The 11625-nt window shown below is 38.3% G+C and overlaps 1 long non-coding RNA gene across 1 annotated transcript; it reads right to left on the bottom strand.

Moving 5' to 3' along the window:
* Positions 1-2694: 2694 nt before the first annotated feature.
* LOC107835253 (uncharacterized) lies at positions 2695-6735 on the bottom strand. The gene is made up of 3 exons (XR_001661075.1): positions 6581-6735; positions 3929-4068; positions 2695-3199 (listed from the first exon to the last, which is right to left on the bottom strand). It is a non-coding gene; the product is annotated as an uncharacterized LOC107835253 (long non-coding RNA).
* Between the last annotated feature and the right edge of the window lie 4890 nt (positions 6736-11625).

Below are 11625 nucleotides of genomic sequence, written 5' to 3'. Positions count from 1 at the left end.
CTTCATGGCTCTGGTTGGGTCACCCAATGCAGACAGGTCCTAGGTGAGGAACCAGACCAAGTGCAGCCCAAAGACCCCTTATGATGAGTACCACCATTGGAAACAGTGTTCCCTCGGCCCTGGTGGGGTCCTGGTGACGCGGGTCACCAGGGCCCCACTCTGGAGCCAGGCCTTGAGGTGGGGCACGCTGGCAAGCGCCTGGTGGCCGGGCTTTAACCCACGGAGCCCAATCAGGCTAAATAATACACATTTAGTTTACAAAATAAATTTAGCATTAAGCTAAATATTTAAGCTAAATATTTATTTAGTTTAATGCTAAATTCATTAAGCTAAATATTTATTTAGCTTAATGCTAAATTCATTAAGCTAAATATTTATTTAGCTAAATATTAAGCTAAATATTTATTTAGCTTAATGCTAAATTTATTAAGCTAAAGCTAAGCTAATAAATTTAGCATTAAGCTAAATAGTGCTAAATAAATATTTAGCTTAATGCTAAATAAATAAATATTTAGCTTAATGCTAAATTTATTAAGCTAAATATTTATTTAGCTAAATGTTTATTTAGCTTAATGCTAAATTAAGCTAAATAAATAATAAAATAATAATATTTAATTATTAAATTAATTATTTAATTAAATAATATTTAACTCTTATTTAATTATTAAATAATTAAATAATAATTTAATTTTTAAATTATTTATATTTTCAATTACTTCCTGAAGTGTATTTTAGTTAAATACATATCATATCCTCCATAAAATAAATTAGATGAATGGTTTGGAGTAGTTCTTTCATTAGACTGTTTAATATTGCAATACAAAATCCTCTCTGACTTGATTAACTTCCTGTAGAGACTGACACAAGAAATATTCAAATAAAGTCGAATATTAACTTTCTCAGCCAAAGTCTTTCCGCTTATTTTTCTTTTCAACCAAGAGAGTCATCTAATTTTTGTAGAGCAGAATAAAGAAATAGAAGTGCAAAAAAAAATAAAAAATCTTCAAAAAAGGGGCACCGTCACTTTTGAGGGATCTAAAGTGTTTTTTTTATACACTGTGTCTGTATCTGAGCAGAATAGGACAGGCCTCTACCTGCTAAAGTTTGTGATGGCAAATTTGGCAAAAATAAGAACTACATTTGGTCTGCTTGGAACCATTGCCAGGAGAAAACATGACTCTAAAAAACACATGGACGCAAAATTAAAGTTTGCAAAGTTGTATCTGAAGTAGCAGAGAGCCACAGGGGCCTGGGCTGGGGAGGGCAGGGTGCTCACATGTCGTCCTCGCTCGTTCAGATGTGGCTTGTGTTGTGAATGCCGCAGTTTGCTGCTCCTGTTTTGCTCTAAAAATACCCGCATGTAGTGTTTAATGCCAGTCATTATGTGGGATCCCCAAGTGCTTCGCTCTTGATGTCAAATCAAAGCAAAGGGAGCGAAGATAAAATAGATGTGAAGAAAAAAAAATATTTTTGAACTAGAGTTTACAATTTTTTTGTGATCACTTGAGAAGTGATACAAGTGAAGGAAAATAAAATGTGATTATTTCTGCTAACTGCATAACAGCAATTACCCCGTAAAGTATGCTCCTGATTAAGGGCAATTTTATGAAAGGAAAAGCAAGGTTGTTTCAGTGATGGCGAATTTTACATAATCCAATTTCAAATGCTTTCACTGAGTCCTTAAAAAAATTACGGGATTAGGTTGCGATTTTTTAAAAATAAATGCTCTCAGCTGCCTAAACTTTTGGCAGTTGGTGCTTTGCCACTAAAAGCTGTTTTGTTTTGCGTCACTTAAGCATTTGGATTTAGGATGAGTGATTAAACACAGGGCTACTGTTAGAGAAAATTTTGGCCACGATGAGAAAATAACTTTTTTGCTTTGAGTTGAAAAGTTGAACCCCGCTAACACCAAGGCAGTGTGAAAAAATATCAAAACATCATAATTAGCAGATGAAAAACCTGGAAAACACCAGTCTGTGTGTAATTAATCTATATATGTTTCATTTGTGATCAAATTCCTGAAATAAATTGACTTCTCAATAATATTCAGATGTACTAAATGGGTCTCTACATATATATTTTTTTATTTTAAATCCCACCATGGTGTCACAGCTCCGCTTGATGCAATGAAAGAAACACCAAAGCGACAGAACAGTGTTTTTCTCCTCTCATATCTCACATATTTTGACATTTGTATTTGTTATTTTAGAACACTTGGTTGTGTCAGGGTGAAATAAACTCCGTATTCAGACAGTAAATATGAACACAGATATTGTGCAGTACGTCTTTGAACAGAAAGCTCAGGTTTTTTTGGTTTCCATCAATAAGTTTTTTGGGGGGTTTTTTTTCTGGAAAATGAATTGACCACACTGACTGCAAAGCATCTCCTCTAGCCGTTACTGGTCTAATTTAAATAAAGTAAAAAAAAAAATGAATAAAATACTTAAAAGAACAAAGAGAAACATTGACAACTTAAGAGGATTTTTTTTATATATAGGATTAGCTAAATATTAGTTTGTAAATCCTTTTTTAAATGCGGAAACAAACATTTCCTTGCCTAAGAAACGAAGCAAAAATAAGCCAATATAATTCGAAAATAAATCATAAACAAACAGACCCCCAGGCAGAACGCTAACAAGGCACTTGTTTAAACTCCTTGAAAGTCCCCACCCACACACTCACCCGCCCCTCCCACACAAACTCTAACCCCGGCATCACCTGTCACTAGGAGCCTTATTAAGCTGACAGGCCGTGGCCCGTCAGGGCAGGCCGACACGTCAGAGCCCGATCCCGTCCTGTCATGGCGTGATGGATCTCCCCACCACTGGCTGCCAAGCTGCCACTCAAGTCCACCTTCACATGGCCTTCCATCAGTAAACACTCGCAAAGCATCCTGTTGATCAGCTCATTTGGATATATCCACTATCGCCCTTCCTGTTCAAGCATGAAGGGGCTGGTCAAGACCGGCTATGTTTGCAGCTTCTCCTAATCTGACTCTCGACGTCGGTGTGGACTGCAAAGTGCGGTGTACTGATGGTTGCCGGTGTAGCTCTGCTGGAACTTTACGTTGCTCCGCGGCGAGGGGTCGGATCAGCAGCGCGTTGAAGCGAAGATGTGGAGTTACGAAGACGACTGAATGAAATGGATGTAGCTGCACAAGTAGAACAGACATAACTGGATGAATCAGACCTGAAATATTCTGCAAAAAACATGAAGACACAAACACACACACACAAAAAAAGCTTTAACATGAAAGTTGATTTATAGGAGACATGCTTTGAAAAATCTCACTTTAATTTGATAAAATATAAGTCCATTATCAGAAAAAGATATTCAGGAAAAATAATTGATCTCTGAATTTTAAGACAGATTTGTAACTGTTGTGTTTTTTCTATGGCGCCTAGAAAAGTGTTCACATTTTTTCAACTTATAACTACAGACCTCAATGCATTATTTTTGGATTTTATGTGATGAACTGAATTTTTGAAGTTGACTAAGAATGATCAATTTGTATTAATTTGCACTGGATTTTGCTAAATTGTACTTGAATAAAAGATGGCAATAATCTAACGCACAGAGCATCTTTACGATTTTTACTTTTAAAAATGAAAAATAAAAAGAAAGAAAACCGTGTAATACTTTTCTTCTATTCAGCAACGATGCTGTACTTTGTTTCGGTCTGTACCAATGTGGTAAAATCTGTGGTTTTAACAAGACAAAACATGAAAAGCTCACAGGTGCGTTAGGTCAGAAATCGTCCAATCGGTTTTCATTTTTCAGAGACGCATGACATGAAATCCTTGTGGATTTGTTGTGCTGCGTTTTATTTTATTTTATTTCATTTTTTTCAAACACTTCTTGTGAAGCCGGTCCAACAAAGGAGAAGAACAGAGAGAGCGGCAGCTTTGGTGATAACAGTCTCAGACACCTGACACTTCCACTGCCAGATCCCTCCATCCAACATTCTGGTGAGTCTTCCTCTGTTCGTATCTTCTGAGAGCTCCTGGTGGCAGGCCGGGTCCTGATGAGACGTGTGTCCCTCTGCTGCAGCTATTTGACAGAAGACAGCTACACACACACAAACACACACACACAGAGAGAGAGCAAGAGAGAGAACTGGCTATTTTTGTAATGTAGTGTGTGGTTTTCTCACAAACGCAGATACCAGAGGTGACATGGATACTAAAAAAAAAATGTAGAGGCCCAGGTAATTAGGTTATCAGATTGAACGGTTTTGTTTGCATTTAGGACTTTGTGTTTGGGGGGGATATGAATTTAGGCCAGGATTTGTATTTTCTTTGCTCCGTGAGGTACAAGCCATAGTTTCTTTAATAGTTTATTATAATTGGAGGTTGTTCATCATCTTGTTGAGAAGGCTGTTAAGGCTGACTGGAGTTTTCTGGCACAACCTATTTTCTAAGTGGATGGAAAGAACAAAGCTAGAAATAGGTCAAGATTCTAGAAAACATTAATTTGGAAAGCAATTTTATCATTTCAGCTATGCAAATGAGAAGGATTTTAGACGAAAAAAAGTGAACCAACCATTCGATTGCCATTCTGGGCCTATTTTTATCCATTCACAAGCACAGATTTTGTCTCTGGATCCATTCAGTCGCCTGTAACAGTGGAGCCGTACGTTCAACGGGAGGTTCTTCAGTATTCCTCACGGCTGTTGTTGGCCAGACGCGCAATCGTAAGGGTCCTGCAGGTGAGCAGAGAGAAAAACGGCCGATCCGACGATTTTATCCTCTTCCCACATCCAAAGCCTCAGAGGCCATGCATTATTCACCGGAGAAGAAAAAGGGGCGTATCTCCGCAGGAGGGTTGGTGAGAATAAAGAAATCTACAGATGAAGGGAGGGACAGTATGGGGGCAGAGATGGAAGGATAACAGCACGTTCGGGTGCGGGGTATAGAATTGTGAAGAAAGAGAAAAAGTGATCCAACTACAGATAGAAAGTCAGTCACAAGATCCAACAAAAGTGAAGAAGACGATGAAAGGCAAGCTGGTTATTTGGAGACGACGGTGAATACTATTTAGCAACACGCGGCTGCAGCGTATAGCGACAACTAAACTGAAAAGCCCGAAAGATGTTGAGTTAATTATTGGATCACTGAAGCTTATATAAGCATTCAAGCTGTCGTAAATCTAAAATTAGAGTGTAGAGTAAAACTGGAATTAAGTTAAAGAGCGAGGCTTAAATGAAATGTAATCCTTTGACGAGCTCCTCTAAATAATGGAACAGATTTTTTGGCTGACAGAACAATGTAAAAGCAGAATTTCTGAGTGCGTATCTGTGGCCCAATTTTAGCACAAAGAGTATTTTGATCTAATGTTAGAAAAAAACAACAACTTTAGTTTGCCAAAGTTTTCTTTGAAATTCATTATTGTAGTATATTTACACACTGCTGATGGTTTGACTGCACCATGGGAAAGCCGGTGGTATTCGGGGGCCAATGTTTAATAAATGTTCTCCATGATTGCCAAAGTCTTTGCTGCCGTCTCAATGTTTCCCACAGATTTATTCTTATTGAACTCATGTTGACAGGATTTTTTTTTCTCCCATTGTATTCCACCATCTGTCTCTGAGCCATTCCTCTCTCAGGACGCAACTTCTCCCTTTTCCATGCAATCAATTTATCTTTACACAGATTTAGTTTGTTATTTGCAGTGCTCCATTGACTTACCTGCAACATTTCTCTACTCTCTGTTAACCACTCAAATTGCTGTTTATTTTATTTACACAAACACTGGAAGCCGGAATGTTGTTTTCACTGTGAATGCTGCACAGCTCAGATTATTTGTTTTAGTGGTGGGACTCGATAAATCGTTTAATCAGCTTATTTTCGGGGTTTGCAATGAATTAATCGCAACCAGTCGCATTTTAATCGAAAACTGCATATCACCAAAACGGGCAACATTTTCAACTCAAAAACCCTTCTTGTTGATTTAGCAACAGGTGCACTGTGGACGCTGACATTAGCGTTAGGGAGGTCTGCCATTGCTGCAACATATTTTGCGCTGAGATACAAAACTCCTTTCTGCACGACTTTCACACAACAATCTTCTGTTTCAGGGTCTCTTCGGATCATTTTTTTGAAGCAAAAATGAACTTCCAGTAGGTAAACATAAGCGGCTTTGTCGCTGTTGTTCGCTGAAGTGGCATGTGCATCAGTTTAACGGGCGTGCCAGAAACACAATACAAAGGTTCCGACCAAAACAAAAGTGCTAGTAATTAATTCATCAAAATTAGCGTGTTAAAGTCTAGGCCTTAGTTTATTGATATTGTGCTAATTTATAACTAATATAATCTCAAGATATATTTTTTTAAAAATTATATTTAATCCTATCATTCAGACAGATTCCAAGACAAGGACATGGATTCCAATTGGATCCTAGTTATCAATCAGTGCATTTTATTGTTGAAATTGGTAAAATGTTTCCCATCTAAGAAAACCACAGACACAGGGGATTTCCTACATCAGCTCACTAATTTACCTTATGTCAAACAATACATCCTCAGGCAAACTAACAGAGCAGGTTATTGAGGTTTTCCCTCCTGAACACAAACATCGTCTACCTTTTCTTCGCTGCTCCGGTGTCTGACAGCCTCTCTGCTGAACACCCACACAAGCACAGCTTTGTTAATTGTACGCACCACAAATCTATCAAATTAAATTTGCACACAAAACCCGACTACGTTATTACTTGGCTCACTGTTCACCCGCCTAATTAATTGAATTAGGCAGCAGACGTACGTCATCCTAATCAGAACGTGTGTGCCATATCTGGCAGCTTCATCTGTAACCACTGCTGCTCAGCAAAGTGTGAAGGGTAAGATGGGATAATGACATTTTAATTCAGGTTCTCTCGGGTTCTCACTCATCTTAAAAATGAAAAATTTTTTATCGTGGTCACATTAATGCGTCTGCAAATTTATTACCAGACGAAACAGGGGGACGCGTGAAGTGTCGGCTTTGAGCCCAAAAACTAACTTTGCTTGTTTACTCAAGTCAAATATGATTATTAACCTTTGTAAAAACTCTGCTTAGTGTCAACTGAGGAGAAACCGTCACATGTGCGGTCAGTTCATAAATCCTCAGGTTTACAGATAAAGGGTTACCACAGGTTTAGATAACAGCTTACTTTGACTAAGGGCTGTTTTACATAAGATGCAAAACGACAGTGCTAGCATTTACAGCCGCTGCACTTCACAAGAGGAGGTGCTTTGAAGAAATGTATTGAAAATCTGTGTAGAATAATGGTTTCATATTCAACATCAGCACCCAAACAGGATTAAACATTTGTCATCAAGTCATAAAAAACTGTGAGTGATTTCTAACACGATATTTTTTTTTAGTGTACATGTACAAGTAGACAAAAATACAGTTGTTCAAACAATGACAAATAAAAAGCTAACTTACAATCATAAGACTGTGTTTTAACAAAGTAAGACCTGTCCTGAGAGGACATTTTTATTGATTAATCAATACTCTGAAAGCTGCAAGCTGATGCTGATGATCTTTAACATTCAGCACTGATCCCTGTGATGTACTAAATAACATCTTAATTTGGAAACCTTTTGGTTAGAGCTTCCTCAAGGGTATGTTTTTATCCTTCCGCATGACTTCTTTCAAATTATATCCTGCTTTATCCCCTCTGTTTCATCCCTTATACATTTTCATCAAGCTCCAAAGAGAGAAAACACCAGAACAGACCGCAGCAGCAGTCTTTCAGAGCCAGGAGCCATCATCAGACAAAGGAAGGACAGATAGAGAGTCGGGCGTTGTCAAAGCCAATGTTCCTTTTTTTTTATTACCATGATGTCTGTGCTTTTATCACCACTGCAGAAAACACATACCTCTTAAAGCCAATGGGCAGCAGCTGGGAAAGTCCTTCCTGAATGGCGAGTGGGTTTGGACATTCATTTGATCTGCTGCACGTTGCTGCTGCAGGATGAAGGGCGACGGGCAGCATGTTGAGGACAGCAGAGTGGTAGCTGTCAAAACAATATTGAACCTGTGATAAGGTGTATTGGTGTTGATTGGTACAAGCTAATAAAGTAACAAGTTATTTATTTATATTATAAAATGGAACATTTTTCTCAGCAAGTATATTTCTATTTGAGCTATTGGTGTGAAATTCACGTCAGATGTTGCCAACACACACAAAGAAACAATTAAGTCCACAAAAATACGGTAAGTTATAAAGTAGAGTAAAACACAGAATAAGCAGTAAATATGCTTCTTTCGTACAACTAGAAACTAGCGTCAGGTTTGATTTTAAGGCCATTGTTCCACACAAACTTTTTAAGAATTTCCTTGGCTGGGTGTTTGGGGTGATGTGCAGGAACATTCCCAAGATACGCTGTGTGTAACGACACATGAAAGGTTCAGTTTTGATTTCAACGGACCCAACTATATGCTACCAGTATTTAATTTATTTGTCCGAATGTTCCAGAGAAAACTTTAAAACCAATACAACATGCTTTTTCTTCAGCGGTTGGACTGAAAAGATTCAAATGAATAAAGGAAATTTCCACGAGAACTGAACCTTGTGGAACACCACAAGTAAGCGGGTTGTGTCAAGAAGATTTGCAATTTGCTCACATTAACAAATTGGAATCTGTGTACAGCATGTCTCAATGTTTCTAAGAGGATACTTTGATTCTACGACATTAAAAGCAGCATTGAGGTCTAACGGGACAAGTACAGACACAAGGTCATTATCTGAGTGCTGTTTCAGACCATGATGATCTGGGAATCTCATCAGAAACCCTTCAAACAGGACATTCTTGTCTATGTCAATAAAAGATTGAGTGGGAAGACAGAAGTGAGAGGGGTTGTGAATGTTATGGACAAAGCCAATAAAATAAAGATAGCATTAAAAAGCTTCGTTTGGGCATTATCATAAAATCCCACTTTACAACGACCTTATTATTTAATGTCAAGTCAGGTTAGAACCGATCTAAACAAAATCAAAGTAAGGTCCTTGTGGTCTTCCAACAAACAAAAGTGACTTAAATGGAAGGTTTTTACTTGCCAGCCTTTGGTTTGTCAAGCTGGATTCAAATATGTTTCTGTGAAATAAAAAGAAAAAACATTGTAGTTGTTGAGAATTTGTTTTGGGTTTAGCCAGAATTTATTTATTTTTTTATCACTTATTATTTGGGTTATTACAATTTAATATAACAAAGTTGTAATTGTTATTTCATAGATTTAGTTAGTATTTCATAATTAGTATGTGGTTCAAAACAGACTATTTGTGGACCCGTAATGGAATGGACTATATATCCCATGATGCTTCAGAAGTAGAAGTTAGAAGAAGAAGAAGAAGAAAAAATATGGCGGGGTTTTGCAGAGAGAGCTATGCTTTCTTATCTCCGACGCTCTGTCATTTATCATATTCCTTATGATTCGTTCATCCTTTTTTTATTAACTAAAGTCCGTCTGAATAATCCTTCCGACTCCTTTTCGTCTTTGAATTAGTCAAATGTACAACAGTAGTATCCTGTTTCCAGATACACTGCATTATGGTTAGCCATGCTAACCCAAATGCTCGGTTTGTACCTCCTGTTGCCTAGAGACCCTTGACCACACCTTAAATCAAGCCTCTCACTTGTTCAGATACACAGCTGTTGGCTGTGTTGCTCCTACCCATCATATGATGGAAAAAAAAAAAGGAAAAAAAAACCCTTTGGAACAAAAATTAAACATGATTTTCCTTGAAGAAAAGAATCCTATATGTGCAAGGATTCACAAACATATTCTCAAACATATACCAAAGCACTCTGTTAAAGTTCCATGCACAACAATAAGCTGATGTTAGCCAGTCACAACTCCAATTAAAACATATTTTCCAGTGACCTTAACACAAGACAGTGAGGGTGCAGTTGCAGAATTTTACTTCACTTTCATAAAGTTTCCATTGAACCTATTACACAAAGATTTTGAGCGAGAGAAAGAACATTTTAGAAGACTTACATACCACACTAACAAATACTAAAAAAAAAAACAACCAGGAGGCCTTACTGGAACTAATATAAAGAAACACAGATTGCCTCAAGGCTTCACTCTGATTACACTGGAGATAATGCCGTCTCTTCCATTGCATCTGCCTACCGGTAAGTAGGCATTACATTTCAGAAAAGCGGGGTACATGACACACCTCTTGTATTGATAAAAACGGGCAACTCAGAGTTGGTTCAACACACCGACCTCAGTCGCCGCAGAAAGCATGGAGTAGATACTATTACACATCACTCTCACCGCTGTCCGTCTTGTAATAATCTCCTCTGCATATTTAATCCCTCTTTCCTCCTTCCTGTCTTCGCATCAGGCATCTGGGGGTTAATGCGGGTTCAACCCCTGGCAGCCTCCTTTCTCCTCCACTGGAGACGACTTGTGTTTCTGCCCAAAAGGAACAGATTTGAAATGGAATTATGTAGCAATATAAAAGAGCAGAATAAAGACCAGACGGGGAGATGGGAGAGCAATAAACATATCCTTTTCTGTAAAACTAATCTAAAATCAAACAGTCTAAATCATTTTTCCCCCTCCAACAGCATACATGGAGTGAGTTCAAATTAAAAAGCAGCTTAATGAATTTGCACACAAAATCTGACTTGAAGGCTATCTGATTTAAGCAGACTCCTGGTGACATAGATGCCTAAAATACTAGTCTCCCCAAAACTATAAATAAAATTAGTCGCATCTTTTGTTAAAAAGAAAGAAAGAAAAATCTCCGCATCTACAAGATGCTGCCATGTGCCATGAATCCAGAGAGCAGCAAGCTTATCTGATCACGCTGCTGACACCCGTGTATGTTGATGTTGTTTGCGGCTTTCATTTCCAGACAGACACCGAGCTGCGTGGCTCACACTAATTGGCTGCATCTCAATCGCATCGAGTCGAAATGCCAGCAGAGAGGCCCGGCGTGGCGTCTCGGCTGCTGTCAAACAGGCTGTGTGCTCTGAATGACAGAACACCTGCCATCTTTTCGCGAGGAGGCCGACAGAGTACAAGCAGGTAGAGCTTTAGCGTGCAGGATCAAAAATAAGCACCGTGTCAAATGCGTCGGCGTAACAGGAGAGGAAGGGAGACTAACAGCTTCTCCAGGAGGTGATAAAGAGCGACAAAAGTTGGGAATTTTAAACTTAAATTGGCTGAAACGCAAAACGCTGTCAATGAGTAAATGTCAGAAACGGTTGTGGACGCTCGGAGATTTCTTTGCGTCTGCTTCTGGCAAAGTACAGTAGGGCATTGTTGTTGTTTTTTTTCTTTTCTTTTCTTTTCTGTTTGAGAAGTGGTTCAGCGTAGGAGAATCTCTCGTCCAGTTTTGAATAGTTTACTTTTTATACTAGAGGCGAGGCAAAGCAAATCAGATTTCCAAAATAATAATAAAAAAAAAGTATTTCACCTATTCTGTCTGAAGGTTCGAACCAGACAAGCTCAAAACTAATCAGATTTAAATGTAACAAATGTTTAAATTCAATAATGTCGTTCTTGATAGGAACTGAGACAGAAACAGAAAGTTGAGGAAAAACTGGAAATCATTTATTTTCCAATTTTACGTTATAAACCAGGGGTCCCCAAACTACGGCCCGCGGGCCGAATCCGGCCCGCG

Source organism: Poecilia formosa, unplaced genomic scaffold (assembly GCF_000485575.1).
Source record: "Poecilia formosa unplaced genomic scaffold, Poecilia_formosa-5.1.2 Scaffold11, whole genome shotgun sequence".
Taxonomy (NCBI): Eukaryota; Metazoa; Chordata; class Actinopteri; order Cyprinodontiformes; family Poeciliidae; genus Poecilia; species Poecilia formosa.
The sequence above is the reverse complement of the archived record's forward strand: the minus strand, read 5'-3'. Positions and strand labels throughout refer to the sequence as shown.